Source organism: Macaca nemestrina, chromosome 15 (assembly GCF_043159975.1).
Source record: "Macaca nemestrina isolate mMacNem1 chromosome 15, mMacNem.hap1, whole genome shotgun sequence".
Taxonomy (NCBI): Eukaryota; Metazoa; Chordata; class Mammalia; order Primates; family Cercopithecidae; genus Macaca; species Macaca nemestrina.
The window spans coordinates 61,283,546-61,309,619 of NC_092139.1; the positions used below are offsets into that span (position 1 = coordinate 61,283,546).

General features: G+C 42.4%; 1 long non-coding RNA gene across 1 annotated transcript; it reads left to right on the forward strand.

The window, feature by feature from the left end:
* Positions 1 to 12,256: 12,256 nt before the first annotated feature.
* Positions 12,257 to 20,412, forward strand: LOC139358860 (uncharacterized). The gene is made up of 4 exons (XR_011614378.1): positions 12,257 to 12,370; positions 16,408 to 16,519; positions 18,510 to 18,623; positions 20,299 to 20,412. It is a non-coding gene; the product is annotated as an uncharacterized lncRNA (long non-coding RNA).
* The last annotated feature ends 5,662 nt before the right edge of the window (positions 20,413 to 26,074 follow it).

Consider the following 26,074-nt stretch of genomic DNA (forward strand, 5'->3'; position numbering starts at 1 on the left):
TCACACCAGGTCCACGTTTAGGGCCGGAGGACCACCAGATCCCCAAAGCCCCCAGTGCTTCTGAGGCAGAGGAGAGGCAAGGCCGGTGGCCATCGGCATCCAGGGACCTGGCAGCCACCACTGAGGCCCACCTGCTTGCCCACCTGCTGGATGCCCACTGGCGGCGACAGTCCAGGTCTCTGGGCTCTGCCTAGGACTTGTGTTTGGGCTTCTCTCCAGAGCAGAAGTCATCTGCGTACCCTCTGCATCCCACGGATTTGCTTTGTTTCTGAGGGAATAATTAAGGAGTCTTAGTATGATATCAAAAATTAGATAATTATGGCAAAGAGCTAACGGGACGATCTGGGAACTTGTGGAGCTCTAGTTAGTGATGACAGAAGACGGACATATTTGACTATTTTGTGCTCCACCCAGGTTCTCAGGAGGCGGCGAGGGAGGAGGCATGGCAGTGTGCCATGCTCAGAGCCCCTGGTCCCGGGGACTCTGTTTCCCTGTGGGAGTTTAGAGGAAAGGTGGTGGGCTGAGAAACTCAGGATGGAGTGAGGAAAGAGAACGACTTGAAGTGCTTGGGTTGGAGAGTTCTACTACCCCAGGTGGGACTGGCTGTGGCCTGCACCCACCCCAAACTCACGTATTCTGTGATGCTCACACACAAGCACACACACACTCATAGGCTCAAGCTCACACACCACACTCACATGGCTTATTCACACACACACACGCACTAATACACATACACACTCATATTCATACATTCACACGCAGTTATATTCCACATACACCCTCATACTCCCATGTTTGTGGAGAAACACACATTTCTCCACAAACATTCACTCAATAACTCACACACTCTCACACATGTACACACTCACCTACACACTCTCCATTACACACATTCACCGGTCCGCTCTCACACACATGTGCCAACACACATACTTCAAGCCAAATTAGAGCCCCTTCCCTGGTCCCACAGAAACAAAAATGATACCTCAGTTTCTTGGTCTTGACCAGAGCTGGGCGCATGATTCCATCCATCCACAAGGTGGGACAGGAATGAAATCCTATCACGTCCTCAGATCGTGGAGAACAAAACTACGTCAGGCCGCTCTAATGTCTACCACAAATGAGCAGGAGGGGTTGAAACAGAAAAGAGGTTCCTCCTGACGTGTGGCGTTGACGGAGCTCGGTTCTGCCTCATGCCAAGCACTGCCTTGCCCCTGGATGATGGAAAATGGTTGTGTCTTGTTTCTCGGCCTCCATCTCTCTTTTGGTACAGAGTAGAGACTTGAGTCTCAGCTCCAAAGCCAGGAGTCCCGCTGAGCTGACCTGCCAGCCCACAGACGAAGTCTTGCCATCTGTTGACCAAGTTCCCCAAAGCCCCTTGAGACACAATTTCTGAAGAGGGTCTGCCCAGAATTCCCTGTCCCCATGCTCTGCCCAGCTGTCAGGACACTTGTGAGCCTGGTCTGTGGGGAGTCCCTTTTCAGCTCAGTCAGCAGGTGGCTCTTCTCTACAAAGAAGCAGGGGATGAACCTCCTGTCTAGTTTTGGCAGCAGAGGCCAGAGCTGTGCAGGCTGTAGGAGGTACCACTTCAGGGATTTCAAAAGGAGGAAGGTACTTTCCAGAGAGTACTGCAGGGGACCAAGCCATATCCACCGTAGCTGCAGTGAAACCTCTGAGGCTCAGCTTAACCTTGATCCTAGAAATGATGTCCCAGCACAAGCTTTGCAGGAGAAGCAAAATCTAGAGAAGAGAAAATGCAGACCCAGGCAACAATAAACATAAGTCATCTGGACCAGCACAGAGCAGATACAGCGCCTTCTCCACGTGCAGTGAATGATGTTCTCACGTCTGTTAGTGTGTGGAATTGAACATCAATATCAGAATCATTCTGTGTTACCTACAGCTGATTATATGTTGTTATGCCTGTTACCTGATGAATGTGTATCTTCACCCCAAAGCTCCTGCTCCAACCCCTCCTCCTGGAAGTGCCCATCTCTGGTCTTGGCGGGAGGCTGTTCTTCCCAGCCCATGGGGTGGCCACCTTGCAGTCTGTAACCCTCTACAAGAAATAAAGTCTTCCCTCCTTTTCCAAATTTCGATATTCACTTAATCCTTAGCTTCTATTTTTTCAAGTTTTTAAATGGCCTTTAGGTCATGGCCTCTTCTCTGTAGAGTCTGGAGGCCGAGAGATGTCCAGCAGGAAAGAGCTGCTAACTAATTCCGGTAGCGCTGCTTTTCTGCCTAACGGAGGTGTTTAAATGTTGATTTTGAAAAAATCTATGAGCAGGTTGCTCCCCCTCTCCCGAGATCTCTCACAATACTTTGTAAAACCCAATTTAGCATCATCTGTGAGGGCAGCTTTTACTGGTTCTGCAGCAATGTTCCTTACTCAGAATCTTTTGGAATATTGGAAAGCGATGCGGATTTGTGGCATGTGAAGAGAGCATGTAGACACACGCTCCGCTCTCATTCAAAGTGCCCTAACACCTTCCTCTCCCCCGCAGGTTGTGATAGGAGGGTGCTCTGGGTCACTGAAGAGAGGGAGTCATAAAGGAGCAGAGGCCCTGCGTCGTGAGTGCCATCTGACCTTGAGTGTGGCCTCTTGTTCTAGCCCACAGGCTCTCCATGGCCTGACTAAATGCTGGCACTGCTCATATATCCACTTTTAAAAGTTGGGTTGAACATGAGAATGTAATCATTCATATTTTGTCCATTTGCATGTATTCGATAACATCCTTTCTCTGTTCTTATCTCTACTTTACAGTCTTTTTCTTTAAAGAATGAATGTTTCTGTGTTTTATATCCACAGATTTTCTGGTTTTTCCCTTTGGAGCCCAAGGAGCAACGTCAGAATGAGGAACATGCTGTTCCTTACAGACAGTTACTCATAAGGCCGCAGCACAGAAACTGCAAGAAATGTCAGTCATAAAGTGTCCCAGTGCATTTTAAATTGATGGTTATTAAAATCCTTATTTATCTCTAGGAGATCTAAAAAATTAAACAATTCACAATTGAAACACAGTTGCCAGATAGCCTGAGTCAAAAATCAGGAGAGGCTCCGTGGTCTGAAGCTTCCTAGTGCTCACCTTGGTGAGGGTCTAGTTGCCTAATGGGTTGGTGTAATGACGTCATTCTAACAGAAGAAAAACACAACTCCCTTAGAGTTGTTCAAAAAAATCAGGAAATAGAAAAAAAAAATAAGGGAGAATAAAGTACTGACAGGAGAGAAAAAAGAAGAGTTCCTTGGAGATTTGAAGGAGGTGAAATGGGCAAAAAGTAAATTTAGCAATTAGATTTTAAAGTCAGTGGATAATTAAGTTGAATAATTTATTCTTATGTCCATGTATTTTGGTTTTAAAGTTTTGATTAATACTCATGCAACACTAATTTATACCAAATTCGTATATTTTCCCATTGTCTATTTTTACTAGTGAGTTTGTAATAAAGATCCACTAGTAATTTTAGTACACTGTAACCCTTCAAAAGAAGCCCATAGAATAAACTAATTTTTAAAGAGTCATATTTTATTCAATGTCTATTTATACATGTTATTAGCAATAAACTCTTTTATCTTTAATTTTGAGAAGCTTTACAAATACAGAAAAGTAGAATGACCAGTAGTGCCCATAGCCAGGACTCAGATCTGGAAAAATAGGTCTAATCGGTTGTTATATTTTGTTTATGTCATACATTTCACTTATTTTTATCAAATAAAAATTAGAATCTATAAAATGTTGATGAAAAGGAAAACATTCTGAGTAAAGTTTAGTCCCATGTTTCTTCCTCCAAATCTCTTTGTTCTACATTAACAGGTCAGGATAAATATGAATGGGGAGGCTGAAAAAGGGGCATCCTTGCCCATGTGGTCCCCAGAGCCATCTTCTCCAAGCGGGACTTGGGGAACATCTTTCTCCATCCAGGACCTAGGGGGCATCCTTTCTCCATCCAGGACCTGAGGGATGTCCTTCTCCACACTGGACTTGGGAGGTGTCTTATCCACCCAGGACTTGAAGGGGATCCGATTCCATTCAGGAGTGGGGGAAATTCTTCTTCATCTGGACAAGGGGTCATCCTTCTCCATCCAGGACTGGGGTTTGTCCTTCTCCATATAGGACTTGGGGGACATCCTGCTCCATCCAGTACTGGAGGTTATCTTTCTCCATCCAGGGCTGGAGGTTGTCCTTCTCCATGTAGAACTAGGGGGCATCTTTCTCCATTCAGGAATTGGGGAGCATCCTTCTCCATCCATGACTTCGGGGACATCATTTTCCATCCAACTACTAGGGGGCATCCTTCTCCATCCAGGACTTGGGGGGCATCCTTTTCCATCCAGGACTTGGAGAACTGTCTTTCTCCATCCAGGACTTGGGGGACCATCTTTCTCCATCCAGGACTCAGGGGACATCATTTTCCATCCAGTAACTAGGGGGCATCCTTCTCCATCCTGGAATTGGGGGGCATCCTTCTCCCTTCAGGACTTGGGGGACATACTTTATCATCCAGTAAACTAGGGGGCATCCTTTTCCATCCAGGACTGGGGGGTATCCTTCTCCATCCAGGACTGGGATTCATCCTTCTCCATCCCAGAATTGGGGGATATTCTTCTCCATCCTGGAACTGGGGAGCATCCTTCTCCATCCAGGACTTGGGGGACATCCTTTATCATCCAGTAACTAGGGGGCATCCTTCTCCATCCATGACTGAGGGGGGCATCCTTCTCCATCTAGGACTGGGGGGCACCCTTCTCCATCCAGCATTGGGGGTTTTCCTCCTCCATCCAAGACTTAAGGGGTGTCCTTTTCTGCACTTCCTTGGATGGCAGCCTTTCCTGTGCAGTCATTCAGAAAGTCAGGCTGACACATGTTGTCATCTTGAACTCTGGCATCTCATCTCTATTCTGGGTGAATCCCTTTATGTTTACAGTGATTTATCATTAAATCACTCTGCCGTTTTTTCCTAAAATATATGGGGTGTGTTTTTTGTTCTGACTTCTGTTAGTCCTTTGTTTCCCTGCTCCAGTTTCTTGTAATTTCTTTTGCAACCGAATATGGGTCTCATTTGGTAAGTATTACATATAGTAGAAAATGATGTATGTTCAGCATTTGTTGTGATTTTAAAACCTTTTATAAACACATAACATCTTTGTCTATTTCCCATTTAAATTCAGAAGTATGGGTTCCAGCATCCCTCTCTAGACCTACTCTATCCTGTTAGTTTCTTTGTATGTCCTGGAGGCGAGGCCTGCCTTGGGCTTGACATTGCTTCACCTACACGGTTCTATTGTCCGTCCATGTGCAGTGTCTATCCTGTTGTTTATGATTTCTTCCTTACATTTTATTTGAACTAAAATTGATTTTGTGATAGCAGCTTGCTTTCTGTGAATATTTACTTAAATTTTTATACAGTATTTATTTTATTTTTTCTTTCTTTAATTTGAAAGTGCTGCTTTATTATTGATACTTTTGTATTTTAATATATGAGGTTAATCCCTCTATGTTTGGTAGGAAACAGTGATATATTTGAACTTATTTCTATCATTTGATTTTTGAATTTTGTATTTGCAAAGTTTTATCCTCAATTCTCTTTTCCTTCCTTCAGATTTCCTTTCTTTTCTTATTTTTTTGAGGAGACAGAATTTTGCTCTTGTTGGCCAGGCTGGAGTGCAATGGGGAGATCTCGGCTCACTACAACCTCCGCCTCTCGGGTTCAAGTGATTCTTCTGCCACAGCCTCTGAGCAGTTGGGATTGCAGGCATGCGCCACCACACCCAGCTAATTTTGTATTTTTAGTACAGACAGAGTTTCTCTATGTTGGTCAGGCTGGTCTCAATCTCCCGACCTCAGGTGATCCACCCACCTTGGCCTCCCAAAGTGCTGGGATTACAGGCATGAGCCACTGTGCCTGGACTTTCAGATTTATTTTCAATCAACATTTCATTTTCCATTTCCTTCCTATGCTGGCTTGTAGGTTTTCCAGGCTATTTACCTTTATCTAGTGTCAAAAATTCTTTTGGGCACTTTTGAGTTGTCACCCAGTAGTTGTAAGTATATTGGATATTGCTGTTTATCTCCCGGTGCTCTGGTTATAATCTCCCCTATTAATACTTTTTAGTCTTATTGTTGTAGTTATTTTTTTCTATTAATTTCTGAGATATAAGAATTCGAATTATCATATTGTGGATTTATGCATTTATCCTTTTAATTCTATAACTTTTGCTTCATGTATCTTGTTATTTTTCTTGGGTGCGTGCATGCTTATGATTATTAGGTGTTCTAAGCAAATGTACTCATTAGTATAAAACATCCTTCTTTATCCCTGGTGATGCTTGTCTTTCTTGTAGACTATCATATCTTCCATTAATTCACTGGCTGCAGTTTTTGATAACAAAGATTTGCATGGTGTATATTTGTCTATCTTTTCAGTTCGAATCTATTTGTATCTTTATCTCATAAGTGTATTTCTTTTTAAAAGCAGATATTGAGGTTTCCTTTTTACCTACTTTGACAGTCTCTGTTCCACCTTCCTTGTCTTCTTCTGGATTATTGTAGTTTTGGTTTGTTAGTTTGTTTGTTTGTTTTATGGGGTTTCTTTCTTTCTTTTTTTTGGTATGGATTTTGTACTTTGATTTTTTTTTAAACTATCACTCCTTGTTTCATTTATTTATGTTTGGTGAGTTCTTTGGAAATTAAAATATAAATACTTAACATATATTAAATACCATAACACTTATATAAAACACAAAAACCTTACCTTACCCTCCTCTCATCTTTTGTGCCATGTTGTCTTGGATTTTTCTTCTGCACATGATGTAATTCCTGGAGGATGTCATTAAAATAGTAATTTCCCCTTCACATATTTAGTATTTTTGACACACTTTCATCTTTTCTGTGAACTACAATTTCCAATTATTATCATTTTTCTTCACCCTGAACAAGTTTCTTTTGCATTTATTGTGGTTTGGGTGTGATGACAACACAGTCTCTCAGACTTTCTTTAACTGAAAATGTACTTTTCTCAACTTCAGTTCTGAAGGCTGCTTCAGCAGGTTCATAATTCTAGGGACACTTTCGACTTTGAACAGCATGAAGTCTCTGCTCAGCAGTGCTCTAGGCACCATCTAACATATTATCATAGACAGTTGTGTCAAATCCGTCATCGGTCATAGAACCCTTTGACAGGTGCTTCTTGTTGCTTAAGTTCTAAGCATTTCATAGTCTTCAGAGACATGGAGAAGTAGCAGTGCTAGTAGCAGTACTAGGAAAACCAGGTTAAGCCCTAAAAATAATTAAGAAGCCATTGCATGCACACACATGAATGTTTAACATCAGTTAAAATGCTTTCAATTGTACAATTTTATATTTATACAAGGTTATAACACAAATTAAAAATTTAAAAATATTTTCACTTTACATATGTGAAAACTGCAGCTCAAAGAATTTAAAAGACATGATTGAAACCCCATAACTAGGTAAAGATGGTCAGATCTGGAGCCCACGTGTCTGGGTCCCCCCATGCCCTAGTACAGAGAGTGTGAGGCTTCACCAGGAAGCTCTTTCAGCTCAAGGATTAGCTCTGGGGAAGTGCAGCAGGCAGGGCCGCTTTGCACCTTTTTTCCAGCAGAAATCCAATGTTTGTTCAAGTTTCTAGTTCTTTTTGTTTTGTTCTGTTTCTTACCAGTATGGCTCTGAGAGTTATTTATAAAATTTAGTTTTAAAAGAGACAGTCCCATCATTAGGGCTCCTTGCAAACTTATGCAAAAACAAAAAAATACTGGTAGATGAGAAACTTATGCAAAATTGTTAGTTATACATAGATATACGTATATAATTGTAACTAAAGAAATGTATATCATAGTAATAATTGAATTTATTACTGTCATTTTTTGGCCAGATTTGAGGGCAATTTTTTAAGCTCTCCACATGTGGTTTACTGTGGACCAAACACTGGCATACTTCAGGCTGACAATCTGCTGACAACCCCTTCTTAGTTTCTTCACTTGAAAAATGTGAGTGTGCCCTGTTCATGTGCCTGGCAAGCTCATAACCCACTCAGGAGAAGGACAGTGGCCACTCAGGTCATCAGGTGAACTTGTGACGAGGCCATCAAGAGGCTGCACATGAGCTCCAGAAAATGAAATTCCCACTGTCTACCTATTCCCCATTTCCAACCAATGCCCTGACCCTGCTCCAAAGCAAGGTCTCCACCTCCTAGGAATGCTTGATTTTCAATATTGCTGAACAGGGGTCATAGAAAACAAAGTGAACAAAGAAACAAATGAAGCCTTTAACTCAGTGAGCAAAGACACAGCACCTCCCCACCCCCACAACAGCTCCAGAGCCACACAGCTGCTGCCAGAGCCTGAGCACAGGCCTGAGCTCTGGCCCGTGGATCTCACCAATGCATTTCTTCCCTCTGTGTCAAAAAATGTATCCATACATGGGATTCGTTTACTTGGGACATAAAATAATGTATACCTCTAATTTTGTCCCAGAACTGTGTAAACCGGCCTGCTGTCTGCCACAATACAGTCCTCACCCTGCATCAGGGGCTTAGATGGGGGAAGCCAGCAAGGTTGGAGGCCTGGGAGTCACAGGTGCTTGGACAGGAGAGAAAAGCACCACAGAGAGCCAGGACTTGCCTACAAGTCACATTTGTAGGGATCTAGTGGTCTGGGCAGGCTGGGAGATGCTCTCTACAGGAAAGGCAATAAATATTGCCCCACATCTCCCACCACCAAACAGAAAGTGCAGGTGGTCAGCCCCAGGGCTCAGCTGCAGTTTGCCAGGGTCACAAGTCAGGCCCAGGCTGTGCCCTCCACGCTACCCTCAAGGGGACTTCCTGCCAGGCTGGGACAACTGCACCAGGCCCTGATGCCCTGGGAAGGACAGGGTTGTGTTTGACAGAAAGAGCTAAACCTGCCGGGATGAACTTGCTTTTCCCCGGGGCCATGGGATGATTTATAGAAAGTTCTACCCATCAGGACAAGACTTCACATGACACCATCAGATGAACTGATTTCATGCCACAGAGGGAGGAAGAGGGCACATGCCATAGGTCTGCTGGTCACAGCACACACACGCTCCTGAGAGCTTCAGACCCAGCAGTGTGGCTCAGGTGCCAGGTCCGGATGTGGGAGGACACGGTGTCCAGGTGAATCTATCCCCTTTGCTAGCTGCCTTGTTTCACCAGGTAGAAGATGTGGCAATGAGAGCATTGTAGCAGGAAGTCCAGTGTCCCCCAACCTTCCACATCACACCCAGGACCTCTGAGATGCATCTATATCCTGCACATCTAGGCTCTGAAAAGCAGGAGGTCCTGGTTTCCACAGCTGTGGGGCTTCTAGCCAGGGCAGGTCCAGGTTCTCTGAACAAACAAACTCTGGGTGCTGCTTTGTCCTCAGGCTGCTCCTCCATGGGACCTGCGGGCAGAAAAATGAGTACCACCTGGACCGTGGTGTCAGCTGGAGCAGGACTGTGCTGCCTGGGGAAGGAGGGGCTCCACACAAGTGCCTCTCGGTACACAGCATTTGATGGCATGTGGACAAGTGCGGGAGCTCTAGACCAAGGACTCTGTGGTGAGCAAGGCTCAGGGCCCCTTAGGAGTGAGGGCCTGGGTTACACCACCAGGGGGTCACCCGGACCCTCAGCAGAAGGTGGAGGGGGTGGTGATCATTACCTGTGCGACCTTGAGATGGGTGGCAGCCACAAGACAGAGGGTTCATTGAACCCAACTAGCACCCAGGAAAAAGCCCAGAATTTAATAAAGACGAGGCCCCTGTCAGTGCAGTGCTGGCTGGGGTGCACCCCCTGGTGCACACCTGATCCTCCCCCAGGGCCTCAGCTGTGAGCTTTGATTGTAGACACACTTATGCCACGGCCCCTTCAGACTGTAGGGATCATGGTGCTTTCCATGCAGTGATTCTGCAACTGTAGGCACCTGCCTCTCAGAGGAGGAATTTTCAAATCTGTCACAGCTACACTTGCAAGGGTGTCCTTTGTCACTTTTTCTGATGGAGAACTCAGTTGTTGTGAAACATAAAGTTTCTGATATTTTGATCCTCACACTTCCCACACTAAACAGCGGCACTGCATTCTGTCCCCCAACTTTGAAAGGGGAAGCAAGAGGATAGGTCCTGTCTGAATCTCGAGGTACTCCTTGAGGAATGTCCAGCGGCTGCTGTGGCTTGGGACAAGCAGTGTCTCACAAGACCAAAGAGTTGTCAACCAATAGTTGTAAGTATATTGAATATTGCTGTTTATCTCCCGGCGCTCTGGTTATAATCTCCCCTATTAATATCTTGTAGTCTTATTGTTGTAGTTATTTTGTTTTCTATTAATTTCTGAGATATAAGAATTAGAATTGTCATATTGTGGATTTATGCATTTATCCTTTTAATTCAATAACTTTTGCTTCATGTATCTTGCCAGTTCACAAATGGACGGATTCTTAGTTCCACAGACCTCGTGTCTACAGTTGCGGTAAGCAAGACTGAACTCAGCCAGCCACGCTCACCTGCAGACACTGAGATGCTTGCCAGGAGGCTGTGGAGTGAAATACAAGACACAAATGCTGACAAGGATGGGAAGAGCCTCCCTTTCCTGGCTGGGGGGAGGAGGAGACTTGGCCAATTCAAAAATAGATAACAGAAGGTCTCAGAGCTCCTGAGGCAAGAGCTACTTAGGCATTCAGAGATACTTGGATGATGGCATTGTCTTCATTAGAACCCTGAAAAAGCACCAGAGACTCCCAGGCAACTTAGCTTAAATCTCTCTTGAGTAGAGCTAGTCTTTGAGATCTTCATCAAGTGGAGGAGCCTTCACCACCATGACAGCACATAATAAAGTCGGCCTTGTTAGCCACAGGGACAGGCCTGAGGTCACTGATCCTGAGGCAGGAATCTTGTAAACCCATATACTCTCTTGCCTGACTGCCCTGGCTAGAACTTCCAGTACTACATCCAACAGGAGTGGTGAGAATGGGAATCATGTTTTGTTCTAGTTCTCAAGGGGACAGCTTCCAGCTTTTGCCCATTCAGTATAATGTCAACTGTGTGTCTGTCACAGATAGCTCTTATTATTGTGAGGTAGGTTCCTTTGATGCCTACTTTATTGAGGGTTTTTTTTTTCTTTAACACCAAGGGATGTTTAATTCTATCAAAAGCTTTCTTTTTTGCATCTATTGAGTTTTGTTTTTAATTATGTTTACGTGGTAAATCACATGTTTTGATTTGCATATGTTGAAACAACCTTCATTCCGGAAATCTACAGGGTGACGATGAACTTTTGGTTGTGCTGCTAGGTTAAGTTTGCTAGTATTTGGTCGAGAATTTTAGGTATATATTTATCAGGGATATTGGCCTGTAGGTTTTTTTTTCTTTTTCTTGTGTCATTCCTACGTTTTGATATCAGGTTGACACTGGCTTCACAAAGTAGTTAAGGAGGAGTCCCTCCTTAACTCAGCGGGCCTCAAGAGGTTGCTAGGATTCCCCCGCCTCGCCCCCAGATTCCTGAGAGTTCAGCACAGCCTGTGCCCTGGGTGTCACAGAGACGGGTGCGGGTCCCTCTCTCCGGGAATGGGCGGGCCTGGGTCCTGTCCACAGGGCCCCTCGCGGGCACTGATGCAGGATGGATCATCGTGCATGAGGTGGGGGCAGCGCTGGACCCCAGAGCCCCTACCTGCCTCCTGGGGAGCCCGGGTGACCCAGGCAGCCCTGGTAAGGCCGCAGGTGTCTGGGCCCTAGAGAGGCCCCCGGGCTCCCACAGGACAGATGCGGACAGTGGGGCCGGGGAGGCCCTGCTACCCTCGGGACTGTCCCTCCAGCCCCAGCTTTCTGTGATTCTCTGGGCCCCCTCTGCAGAGGGGCAGGGGATCCACCCTGGATCCTGAGGTGCCGAACTTGAGGGACCCCAGAGTTTCAGCCAGGCCGCTTCCTTTGGGGATGGTGAAGCTGAGGTTCAGAGGAGGGCAGGGGCAGGTCCCGGGGGCTCCCCAAACAAAGGAGCCTATCTCGTGGCCGGGGTCACAGGGAGCGCTCCTGCGACCTCTTGGGCCCTAGAGCCAGGGAGGATGAGAGACTAGGGGCCTTTCGTCGACCCCTGGGACTGGGCAGAGGCTCAGCCTGTGCCACAACCCTAAGCTGCCTCTGGCCCGTCTGAGCCGCGGGCCCTTTAAGAGGGGGTGGTGCTTCAACCTGGCGCGAGGGACGCTGCCAGCGTGCATGTGCCCGCGTGCATGTGCCGCCCCTACAGAAGCCGAGACTACACTTCCTGTGAGGCCTCGGCAGCGGCGGCGGAGCGGCGTGGTCAGAGAGAGCTTCAGAGAAGCCGTGGTGGGTTCGGCGTGACGGTGGAGGAGGAGACGAGTCTCGGTAAGTGTCCCGGGCATGGACCCCACCGGAAACCCTCTGGACCTCCCTGCTCCTCCCCGGTCACTCCTTGCTTTTGGGCCCTGACTTATTCTGGGCATCTGGGCCCAAGTCGTCTGCATGTAGGCAGTTGTGGGGTCCCGGCCTTGTCAGCGTCCGCCCCCCTGCCGCCCCTTGGCCCAGAGCCCTGGCGGTGAAGCGCGGGTCCTGGGTGCCTCCGAGCCCCATGGGCTTCTGAGCTGGGGTCTAGGGTTATTTTTGATGCCTCAAGACCTTTAGCAAGAGACCTCGCTAGGGCAGGGGACACGTGTAGTTTCAATTCTTTGAGGAGTCTCCAGCTATTTAGCTGTTTTCCATGATGTATATCCTGATTTTCAGTTCCACCTACAGTGTATGAGTTCCCCTTTCTCGAAAACCACACTCGCATTCCTATGTTTTTCTTTTCGTTTGCTTTGTTTTCTGAGACACAGTCTTGCTCTGTTGCCCATGCTGGGGTGCAGTGGCGTGATCTCGGCTCACTGCAACCTTCGCCTCCCCCGTTCAAGCAATTCTCCTGGCTCAGCCTCCAGAGTAGCTGGGACTTTGGGCACCATCCACCACACCCGGCTAATTTTTGTGTTTTTAGTAGAGACGGGGTTTCACGATATCAGTCAGTCTGGTCTCAAGCTCTTAACCTCAGGTGATCCACCCACCTTGGCTTCCCAAAGTGCTGGGATTACAGGCCTGAGCCACCGCTTCCCCCCCCCCCCCATTTCTTAAAAGTTTTTTTAGGAATATTCAGTAAGTGTGAGATTATCTGGGTGTGGTTTTGAATTACAGTTTTCCAATGCATAGTTAATTTTGAGGACCCTATATCGTATCCGTTGTTCTTTTTCATGAGTGTACAGAATTGTCCAGGTTCTTTGCGAAATATTTGTTTGCGAAATATTTGATTGGATTCTTTTGCTACTTTGTAGTGTTTTTTGTGTACACATCAGATGAAAACTCGTGAATTACAAGATTGCCTGAAATTTTTTCCTAATCTATAGGACGCTTTTTTATTTGGAAAGTAGTTTTCGTTGATGTGCAGAAACTTTTCAGGTTGATATAGTCCCATATGTTTATTTTTGTGTTTCATGTATGTAATTTTGGTCGCCCTTATAAGAAAATATTTATCAGTGACAAAGCATTTAGTTGTTAGTGAGGTTTTTCTTCAAAGTATTTGTTTTCCTCTTTGCAAAGGTGTGCAGAGATTCAAGTAACCCAAAATACATGTTCATCCTGTGTTTTAAAAACCTTTTTGTGGTTTATGGTCTTTTGGCCTTCAATTTGGGGGAGGGGGTTTGTTTTTCATACGTCGTGTAAAGCAAGGATCCTGTTTCTCGCTTCTGCGTCCGGATATCATTTTTCTCAAAGGTATTCATTGAGCAGACTGCCTTCCGCATTGTAGTGTTCTTTATAAAAGTCGGTTGACTATGTCCATATTTGTGTTGATTATGTTTTTGCTCTCCCTGTTTTTTTCCACAGTTCTAGGTATTTTTATTTATGCAAGTACCATATTTCTGCTACATAACTACAACTTGGCCGTATAATTTGATATTGAGGATTGTGGTTCTCACTTTGATTGTATTTCTGAGGGTTCCTTTAGATATTCATTGCCTTTGTGGCTCTTTGTGATTTTTAGCAATATGTATTTATTGCTGTTAACTTTATTTCACAACACAAAGGTCTTTAGTTAGGGGTACATTTTCATACATATAGATGGGGTAATGATCAAATCAGGGTACTTGGGAGCTCTATTGCCTCACACAGGTATTATTTTTGTGTGGAGAGAACATTCAAAATTATCCCTTCTTGCTCTTTAGAAAAATATAATATTGTTAACTCCAGTCACTGGGGCTGAGGAGAACATTCAGATGTATTCCTTTAATGTTAAGATAACTTTGTTTCCATAACCAATCCTTCCCCATTCCCCCTCTAGCTCCCAGACTGTGGTAATTAATATTGTGCTTTCTATTTCTTTAAGATAAACATCTTAAGATTTCACGTGAGTGGTATCATGCAGTGTTGTCTTTCTAGGCCTAGCTCATTACATTTAGCATAATGTTTTCCAGGTTCATCTGCGTTGCTCTAAATGACAATGTTTCATTGTTTTGATGGCTGAAGAATGTTCCCTAGTGTATGTGTATGAGAGTTTCTTGATCTCTGTATCTGTGGATGAACAGGTGGATTGAATATTACCCAGTAGTGGGACTGCTAGATGGTTTGGTGTTTCTTTTTTTTCCTATTTGCAGGACCCCTCAACTGTTTATTATAGTGTTAATACTAATTTACGATTCCACAAACAGTTCCCCTTTCTGGAAATTCATACCAGGATTTTTTTTTTTTTTTTTTCTCTGAGACAGAGTCTAGCTCTGTCACCCACACTGGAGTGGAGTGGCCGATTTAGCTCAGTACAAGCTCCACCTCCCGGGTTCATGCCATTTTCCTGCCTCAGCCTCCCGAGTAGCTGGGACTACAGGCAGCCGCTACCACGCCCAGCTAATTTTTTGTATTTTTAGTAAAGATGGGGTTTCACTGTATTAGCCAGGATGGTCTTGATCTCCTGTCCACGTGATCCACCTGCCTCGGCCTCCCAAAGTGCTGGGATTACAGGCATGAGCCTCTGTGCCCAGCGTAGTAATTGTCTTTTTAAATACTTTAATCTTTTTGTAATGTTCATTCTAGTTGGAGTGAGATAAATTCTGAGTGTGGTTTTGATCTACATTTTTCCCACGAGTAGTAATGTTAACCCCATTTTTGTAAACATTGGGTCAGTTTCCTGTCTTCTTTGCAGAAATATCTACTCAGATTATTTGCCCAATTTTGATCTGGTTATTTTTCTGTTGTTTTGGTTTTTTTTGCCACCTGGCAGTGTTACTAGCTTGTACATTTTCAAAAACAACCCCTTATCCACTGTATGTTTGCCCAAATTTTTCTTATAATTTTCAGTATGCTTTTTCATTTTGTTCATTGTTTTCTTTGTTGGGCACAAACTCTTCAGTTTGACATGGTCCCACACGTGTAGAATTTCTTGGTTAGCTGCGCTGTTGGTTACTAATCAGGAAAAAACAAAATTGCTACCAAAGCAGTCCATTGTCAATGATTTTTTTCCTTGTATTTTTGTTACTTTTTGCAAACCATGAGCATACATTCAAGTTACCCTGCATATACACACACCAGAGGTTGTCTTTATAGGAGCTTTATGGTTGCAAGTTTTGTGTATAATCTTTAATCCTTTTGAGTTGATTATTGTGTATCTAGTACCATAAGAGTCCTGTATTATATTGCACATGGATATCTAGTTTTGGAAACCTTCCCCATTGTGTCATTTTGGTGGTGTTTTGAAAAATGTGTTCACTCTGTAGAATTTTGTGTTGATTCTTGAGCATCCTCATTTTTCTCACTGGTCTGTGTTTCTCTGTGTATGCCAGTAACATATGGGTTGGTTAACCAGGGATTTTCTAATAATTAGAACTCAGAGAATGTGATGCATCCCATATGGTTTGTATTTCTCAGGATAGCTTTGGAAATTCAACATGTTTCACATTTTCACATACATTGTGGCATTGTTTCTTTCTATTTCTTCAAGCACTATTTGCCATATACTAAATGTATGTGATCAGAGGATACAAGGAAGATTTTGATACATGTATATGTTGAGTAATGATAAAATCGGGTTATTTAGCATCTCTTCACCTCATATAGTTTTTATTTTTTGAGTGGTAACAACGTTCAGAATCTTTCCTTCTAGCTACTTTGAAACATATGATACATTTGTGTTAAGGCTAATCACCCTGCTATGGAATAGAAGACCAGATTTGATCACTCTCATCTGAGAGTGACTTTGTACCCATCACTGATTCCTTCCCAGACCGCCTCTACCTCCCCTGCAGACTCTGGTGACCCCTATTGAACTTTTTACTTCTAGGACGTAAAGTTCTTTTCAGTCTACATCCCTGAGATAACATGGCATCAGTCTTTCTCGACCAGGCTCATTCATTGGACTTGATGTTCTCCAGGTTTCTTCATGTGGCTGCAGATGGCAGGATTTTCCAAAGCTTTGTGGCTGAAACATATTCTGTGGTGTCTCTATACAGCAGTTTCCTCATCCCTGCAGCTGCGTATGCACAGGTAGGTTGGTTCTGTACCCTTGCCACAGTTACAAGTGCTTTAGTACTCCTGGGAAGGCAGATAGCTCTCTTCAACCTAGGATTTCAACTGCTTTAAATGTGGAACCACTGGTGGGGTTGCTAGCTGACATGGTAGTTGTACTGTGAATTTGTTCAGGAATCTCTAGCTGTTTTTCATCGTGTGTATACTAATTTACATCCCCACCAATAGTGTTTAAGAGGTTACCGTTCTGTAAGTCTATACTGGATGTCACTTTCAAAAAATCTGTGTTTTGTTTGTTTTGGGTAGTATTCATTCTGAGTGGAATGAGACGGAATCATAGTGTGGTTTTCATGGACTTTTTTGTGAGGATTAGTGATGTCAATAAAGTTTTTTGAGAAATCCCCACATTGCTGTCCATGGTGTCCAAACTAGTTTTCATTTCCACCAACAGCTGACCAGCATCCCTTTCCTCCCGTGCCTCACTGGCATTCATTCTTGTGGACTGTGTCACAATCATCATTGAGACCAGTGTGAAATACTATCTCGTGCGTCTTTTGCTTTACATTTCTCTGATGATTACTGAGGTAGAGAAATGTTGTCCTGTCTGTTGGTTGCTGTAAACCTTTTTTGAGATGCTTGTTTTCATGCCCCTTGCCCTTTCTTCATTGAGTTTTTGTTTTGCTGATTGATTTGCTTAAGGTCTCTGAGGTAGATCCTGGATATTAGACTTCATCAGATGCATACGTGGAAACATTTTCTCTCACTGTGTAGGCTGTCCGTTTACTCTGTTGGTAATTTCTACTGCTGTGCAGCAGCTGTTTTGTACATTAGGCCCCACTTGTCAATAATTGTTTTAGTTGCACTTGCTTTTTACACATTTTGTAGAAGAACACCAAAAGACACGAAGAAGGGGGAATCTGCTTAATAAAGTGTTTTAAAAATTGGATATCCCTATATAAAATAATAAAATAGAACCCCTATTGTGTAAAAGGCACAAGAACCAACTCAAAATGAATTAAAGACTAATACACAAAGCAGGGACATAGGCATATCCGTGCTGTGCCAAATCCTCTGTCAAGAAGGGTATTTCCTAGGTTCTCTTGCAGGCTTTTCATAGTTTGCGGTCTTGCATTACATCTTTCATTCATCTTGAGTTAGTTTCGGTACACAGTGAGACACAGGGGCCCACTGCCTTTCTTCTGCAACTGGCTAGCCATTCATCCCAGCACCCTCTATTGAGAGGAGGGAATCCTTTCTCCGAAGCTTATTTTTGTGGATTTTGTTGAAGATCAGATGGTGTTAGGGGTGCGGGTTTACGTCTGGGTTCTCTAATCTGTTCCACTGCTCTGTGTGGAACAGGGTCCCTAACTTTTCAATGGAATGTAAAATCAGGAAGTGTGACACAACCGGTGTAGTTTGTATTTCTCAGCGTTGCTTTGGAAATTCAGGGTGTTTTGTGGTCCACATGAACTTTAGCATTGTGTGTTTACATATTTTTTAAAAGGTTGTCCATACAGTAATGGCATACAATGGGGGAAGTTAGAGCGGGGCATTTTGGTTAATGCAGATACAGAGAAATGTTAAAATCAGGATATTTAGGATCTCTGTTATCACCAACAGTTGTTAATTTCTTTGTGATGGAAACATTTGGAATCTTGCATTTACAAGAGTCTCTATTATCACAAACAGTTGTTAATTTCTTTATGGTGAAAATATGTGAAATCTTCTTTTCCAGATTTTGTGAAAAAGGTGTGATGTTGTGTTAATTTACTCTAGTCACTGTGCTGTGGAACAGAGAGGAACAATTCATGCCTCTCATCTAAGTGTAACTTTGTACGTATTTCTGATCCCTGCCCATGCCCCCTCTTCCCTCCAACCTCTGGTAACCAGTATTGTGCTCTCTAGATTTATGCAATGAAGCCTTTTATTTTGGATTCTACATGAGTGAGATGTGGCAGTGTTTTTGTTTCTCTGCCTGATTTAGGTCATTTACCATAATGTCCTCCAGATTCAACAGTATGGCTCCAAATGATGACATTTCATTCTGTTTTTCTGGCTGAAGACTATTCTATTTGTGTACATCCATCGCAGTTACTTTATCCCTTCATCTGTGGCTGGACAGGTAAGTTTATTCTTTATCTTGGCAGTTGTCAGTAGTGCTGCAGTCCACATAGGATGGCAAATATCTCTTGCATGGACTGATTTCCTTTGCCCTGAAAGTATACTTAATGGTAGAATTGTTAGATGAAGTGGTAGTTGTAGGTTTAATATTGGGAGGAACCTCCCACTAGTTTCTGTAGTTTGTATACTAATTAACATTCTTACCAAATGAGTTGCTCTCTGGAAATTTACACCCACATTTGTGTCTGTTTTAATGTATATTATAACTTTGATAACATCCATTTGAATTACAGTAAGATGATGTATGTGTTGTTTTGATTTACATCTTTCTCATGATTTGTGATGCTATCCAAGTTCTTAAAACTTGTTTTCAATGTTATGTCTTCTTTGTAGAAATGTCTATTCAGGTTCTTTTGACCCATTTTGTTTGGTTATTAGTTTCTCATTTGTGTTTTTGCTAGTAAGTAGTGTTAGTGGCTTAGACATTTTGAAGACAACCTTTTATCAGATGTATGTTTGCCGAAACCTTTCTCGTAAACTTGAGGATGATTTTTTTATTTTTTTCATGGTTTTTTTTTTAATCTGCTTGGGCACAAACTCTAGAGTGGGATGCATTCCCACGTGTGTCTGTTTTCTTGGTTCCCTGTGACATAGGTGACTGATGAAGAAAAACAAAATCATGTCCGAACTAATCCATCTCCCATGAGTTTTCCCCCTGTATTGTTTGTTTGGTTTTGGCACAGTGTGAACACAGATCCACATTGACCTAAATATACCCACACTGTATGTCTTCTCTTTGAGGGAGCTTGATGGTTTCAAGTTTTGTGTATTAGTCTCTAATTCATTTTGAGTTGATTGTTGTGCCTTTTACACAATAGGGGTTCTATTTTATTATTTTATATGGGGACATCCAATTTTTAAAACAATTTATTAAACAGATTCCCCCTTCTTCATTGTGTCTTTTGGTGTTCTTTTACAAAATGTGTACACTACCAAGGAGTTTGGGTTTGTGATTAAGCTCCCTCATTCTGTCTGTTGGCCTGGGTGTCTTGGTTAATGCCAGTCATCTGTTATTTAGAAAACTAGCTTTTCAATATAATTTCAAATGGAGGACAGTGATGCATCCCACATACTTTCTATTTCCAGAAATGCTTTTGAAGTTTAGGGCATTTCATGGTTCCATGTTAATTTTAGCATCGTTGGCATCCTTTTTTCTTTTTTTTTTTTTTTTAAATAAAAGAAATTGCCCTAAAGTATATGTACATAAGTAGAGGATGCAGGGGCCATTTTGATATAGTTACTCCTAGCATATTGATGAAATCACAATATTTTGCATCTGTGAAGTCCTCTGGGTATTATTTGTCTGTGGAGAGGATATTCAGAATCCTTTCCAGCTATTTGGAAAATTCACTACAATATTAACCCTAGTCTTTTTATTTTTTTATTTTTATATTAACCCTATAGAAGAGAAGGGTAGGATTGAGTTCAGTTTTCTAAGTGTAACTTGGTAACCATTACCAATTCCTACCCAGGCCCCTCTTCTCCCCTGCCTCTGGTAACCACTGTTGAACTTTCTACTTCTATGAGGTCAAGTGTTTTAGATTCCACATAGGTGAGATTATGCAGTATATGCCTTTCTTTGCCTGGCTCATTTCATTTAACATAATGTCCCTCAGGTTTTTCCACATGGCTGCAAATGACTAGATGTCACCCATTTCTATGGTTGAAGAATACTCCGTTCTGGATGCATATTGCAGTTTCCTCATCCCTTCATCGGTGAATGAACGGGTAGGCATATTTCCTATCTTGGCTATCGTGAGTACTACAGTACACAGGGCAAGGGAGGTATCTCTTCCACATAGGAATTTCATTGACTGTCAATGTACAGCCAGTGGTGGGAAGGCTAGATGAAATGGAGTTTTTACTTTGCTAGAGGAACTTCTAGCTATTTTTGCTAGAGTGTGTACCAATTGATATTCCCACCAAGGGTGTAGGAGAAGAATTTCCCCTTCTGCAAGTCTATACCAGTTGTTTCCTTTTCAAACTTGTATTTTTGTTTTCAGTAACATTCATTCTGTGTATGGAAGTGGTATCTCACTGTGGTTTTCCTTGACATTCTCATGAGGATTAGAGCTTTTGGGAAACTTTTTATTTTACCTGTGAGTGAATTGCTCATCTACTTTTCAGACATGTCTGTTCAGGTCCTTGGCCCAGACTTAGCTTGGGTATTTGTTTTTGTTTCTGTTTTTGTTTTCTCCCACATCGTAGTGTTAGTTTCTTGCACATATTTTATAAGAACCCCTTTCAGAGACAGGATTTTCCCTCGTTTTCTTTCAGTGTGTGAGGTGCCTTCTCTTCTGGTTCATTGTTTTCTTTTCCCTACATAAGAGCCAATGTTTTCCGTAGTCCCACATGTTTATATATTAGTGGTGGCTTTTGTGTACAATTAAAAACAGTGAAAAAGGTTGCAAGCCATGGCATTGTCTATGGGTTTTTTCCTTCTAATTTTTCTTTTCTTTTTATTTTTATATTTTACATTTTGCAAATTGTGTGCATAGATTAGTCTTCTAAAATATATGCTCACCCTGTGTTTCCTAAGGGAAGTAAGTGGTTTCAAAACTGAGTTTAAGTCTTCAGTGTAATTTACATGGATTCTGTCCTATTTCACTGTTTTTCATGTGGTTATCCAGTTTCCTGAAAATCGTTTATTGAGCCGACTTTTCTTTTCCCATTGTGTCATTTTGTGTTCGTTTGAAAACTGTGTTCACTGTGTATATACATTTGGGTGGCACAGGGGACTCCGTCATTCTGTCCATTGGGTAGGCTCTTTTTCTGCCAGTAGCAGATTGTTTGGATCAATATAGGTTTTAGTTGTTTCATCTTTTTGCCCACTTAGTACCTTTAGTTTCTTGTGTGTGTTAGATAATGGTTCCTTTGAGGTACATAATTTTCTATAATTTTATCCCAATCTTTAGGATGCCTTTCCTTTTGGTTCATTGTTTTCTTCTTGTTTAGAAATTTTAAAGTTGTCCTTTATCTATCATACTTATATTTGCTTTTGTTGCCAGTGATTTCTGTGTCCCATTGAGAAATAAAAAGAGATGGTGAAGCCATTGTATTGTGTATGTGTATATTCTCCCTAATTTTTTCTTTTTGCAACTGGTGTGCACAGATTCAAGTTTCCCCAAAATAGACACTCACTCTGTGTTTTTTTCCTGGGAGCTTTTTGAGTTTCAAGATTAGACTTAAGTGTTCAGTTTATTATGTGTTGATATTTGCGTATTGTGCAACATAAGGTTCTTCAGTCCTTTGCACGTGAATATCCAGGTTTCTCAACCTGGGTGCCTTTGGTGTGTTTCTGAAAAATGTGTTTACTCTATATAATTTTGGTCTGATGATCTGCCTCCTTCATTTGGTCCATTTGGTTATCTTTCTGTGTTTATGCTACTAATGGATGGAGAGGGACAATGTAAGTTTTATTTTGTTTTCCTGTGTGTGTGTTTTTCTTTTTTTTTTTTTTTTTTTTTGATCTTTCAACTTTGATTTTCTAAAAGCATACCTACTTTTACTGTGATTAACAATATTATGAACATAGTACCAGTAAGGTGGTTCATCGGTTTAGAATCTCTATCTCAATAGGGGTAAATTTTAGTGAAATAATAGAGATAACAAAGACATTTATCAAAAGAGAACTCTCATAAACAAATAAGTTCCAGTATAAAAAAGTTTAGTATGCCAGGCGAGGTGGCTCACATGTGTAATCCCAGCACTTTGGGAGGCCAAGGCGGGCAGATCACCTGAGGTCAGGAGTTTGAGACCAGCCTGGTCAACATGGTGAAACCCCTCTCTACTAAAAAGACAAAAATTAGCCGGATGTGGTGGTGCACAGCTGTCATGCCAGCTACTCAGGAGACTGAGGCAGGAGAATAGCTTCAACCTGGGAGGCAGAGGTTGCAATGAGCCATGATCACGCCATTGCACTCCAGCCTGGGGGACAGAGTGAGATTCCATCTAAAAAACATAACAAAAGAAAAAACAAACAGAACAAAACAAAACAAGACAAAAAAACTTAGTAAACAAATGTCACTTAAACTGTGTAAGAGTTATAAAGCGGTTAAATGTCCCCCCCAAAATTTTGGAGGGCCACATAAGATCATTAACTGGACTGAGACCCACAGAATACTACAGACAAATAGGACATGTGGGTATAAAAGTAAAAGTTATAAAATATTAGGAGCCATTGTATCAACACATTAGTATGTCATGACCAGATATCCTTTATGGCAGGAGTGCAAGTGAGATTCAGCATTTGCAAATCCCGTAATACTATTAAGCACATTCACAGAGTTAATGAGAATGCCATGTGTTCATGATCGTGTATGTGAAAAGACACTGTCAGGATTCTACAGCATGGTATATTTTTAAAATTTCACAAAATTAGAATTGCTGTAAAAATGTATAAAATATGAAATGGATTTGTACAGATAAAATATAATGAAACCACAATTTTAGAAAAGTATGTATAATAGTATGAAGAGGTCAGTGATTCTTTAATCAATTGATAAATTGAGCTTGACTTCAATGTAGCTACTATCTGTGCATGGAGATAAAATTGATTGCAAAGAAGAATAAAAATATCCATAAAAGTCTGAATATCAAAAATAACTTTTCATGTATTTTAAATACTTGGAAATCAAAAGTGTGATGTTGATTCATTACTAGACTGAGAGAAAAATGAAGCACAGAATTTAGAGAATAGAATGAAACGTATATGGAAATGTTCTGTACAATAAAAGCAGCAGTGGTAACAGAGGAGATGTAGGCTCTGAGTGTCTCACTGGAGACTGAAGCCCACAGATATGCAGCAAAGCCTTTGTCTCCCTGTTGTTTTTGCCTCCTGCCGGTCATGTGGTTTCACACATGGAGAGAGGACATTTAACCTTTGAGCCAGGGCGTCATTTGTTGTTGTCTGGTGGGTGAGCCTTTTGCTGGCATACTCCATATTGTTATATGTTCTTGGGACCCACAGGATTAGTCTTGGTCATCTAAGATGTTACATCTTATCATCTTAAGATATTACTGACTTTATCACCTTCAACTGACTCCTATTTATTCTTTGAAATAACCAGGCCCACACGTTGTTTCAGTAATTCTTTCAGTTGGTGATTTGCCTGGTGCAGCACTATGTGAGACACCTCCTCTCAAATGACCCACAAGTGATAAGAGGCTGTGAACAAACAGTTCACAGGAGGGACCAACCACGTGCAGACATGGAGTGGGTCATTTCAAGGTGAGGTGGTCAACCTGTACCCTAAACTGGCACAGGCCAGAGAAGCCACAATCCTTTAGAGAGAAAAATTGCAAAGTATAAATATCCTTTGTTAAGAGAAATAGAGACCATCTTCAGAGGTTGTAATAGTATTAAAATGTGTTCTCATTGTTCAGCTCCCACTTATGAGTGAGAACATGCAGTGTTTGGTTTTCTGTTTCTGTGTTAGTTTGCTGAGAATGATGGCTTCCAGCTTCATCCATGTCCCTGCAGAGGACTTGATCTTATACATTTTATGGCTGCATAGTATTCCATAGTAGGATATCTAGCACATTTTCTTTTTCTACTCTATCATTGATGCGTATACGGGTTGGTTTCATGTCTTTTCTATTGTGAATAGTGCTGCAGTAAACATCCGTGGAGCAGATAGTGCTGAAAGCAAGAGGAACCTCTGAGCATGATGAGCCTCAAAACATGATGGGGTTCAGGCAAGATGGAGCTCTGAGCACTATGAAGCTCAGAGCAGATGTTGCTCAGAGTAAGATGGAGCTCCAAGCGTTTGGTCTCAGAGCAAGATGGAGCTCAAATCAAAATGGAGCTCCGAGCAGATGGTGCTCAGAGCAAGATGGAGCTCAGAGTGACTGGAGCTCCAGGCAAGAAGAAGGTTTGAGCAGATGGTGCTCAGAGCAAGATGGAGCTTGGGGTAATTGGAGCTCTGAGCAAGAAGGATCTTAGAGCAAATGGAACTCCGAGCACATTGGGCTTAGAGCAGATGGTGCTCAGAGCAAGATGGAGTTCAGAGTGATTAGAACTTTGAGCAAGATGAAGCTCAGAGCAGATGGAGCTCTGAGCAGATTGTGCCATAGCAAGATGGAGCTCAGAGTAAAATGGAGCTCCGAGCATTTGGTGCTCAGAGCAAGATGGATTTCAGAGTGATTAGAGCTCCAAGCAAGATGGAACTCAGAGAACATTGAGCTTGGAGCGGATAGAGCTCTGAATAAAAAGGAACTCCAAGCAAGATGTAACTTGGAGCAGATGTTGCTCGGTGGAAGGTGGAGCTCAGAGCAGATGGTGCTCGGTGCTCAGAGCAACATGGAGTTCAGAGTGATTGGAAGTTAAAAACATTGCTCTGTAGTATTGGAGCTCTGAGCAGATGATGCTCAGAAGCAAGATCGACCTCGGAATAAATGGAGCTTTGAGCACAATGGGGCTTGGAGCACATGCAGCTCCAAGCGAGATGTAGCTCAGAAGACATATTCCTCACAGTAAGATGGAGCTTGAGCAGATGGTGCTTAGAGCAGAACGAAGTTGAAAGCAATTGGAGTACTCAGCAAGATGAAGCTCAGAGCAGATGGTTCTCTGAGCAAGATGGAGCTTGGAGCAGATGAAGTTCTGAGCAAGAAGGAGCTCTAAGCGAGATGGAACTTGGAGCAAATGTTGCTTGGATTCAGATGGACTCAGAGCAGATAGTGCTCAGGGCCAGATGGAGCTGAGAGAACATGCTGCTCACAGTATGATGTAGCTTCGAGCAGATGGGGCTCAGAGCACAATGGAGCTGGAAGTGACTGGAGATCTCAGCAAGATGGAGCTAGAAGATGGAGCTCCGAGCAAATGGAGCTCTGCGCAGAGGATGCTCAGAGCAAGAAGGAGTTTGGAGTGATTGGAGCTCTGAGAAAGATGGAGCTCTGAGCAGTTGGTGCTCAGAGCAAAATGGAACTCAGAGTGATAGCGCTGAGTTAGTGTAGTAAGAATTAGGAAGTGTATATGTAAAGCAATGAGCTTTACAGTCAGTGTGCTTTTTATTATCTTTATCATCATTAGAAACAAGTAAGTTTCCCCTAAGTGCTATTCCTATATTTAATGTAGTTACCAGTACCTGAACTATGGAAGTTTTTGATTCATTTTTCTCTTCATCTTTCTAAGAAGTGTGATAATGGCAAAGCTTTTTGTTTTCTTTTGAAAACACAATTCTGAAATCAAATAATACAGTTGACAACTTTGAAACTTAAAGAAAACTACTAGAGTGTAACATATATAATGTTCCTGCTGCCTCTCACCACATTATGTTCAAGGAAGATGATTCCAATCACAGGAATAATTCCTCTTGTTAAGTGTATTTCCTAGGATCTTTTCCAATTTTACACTTTAAGATTTTTGATGTAATTAAATCGATTGCAACCTGA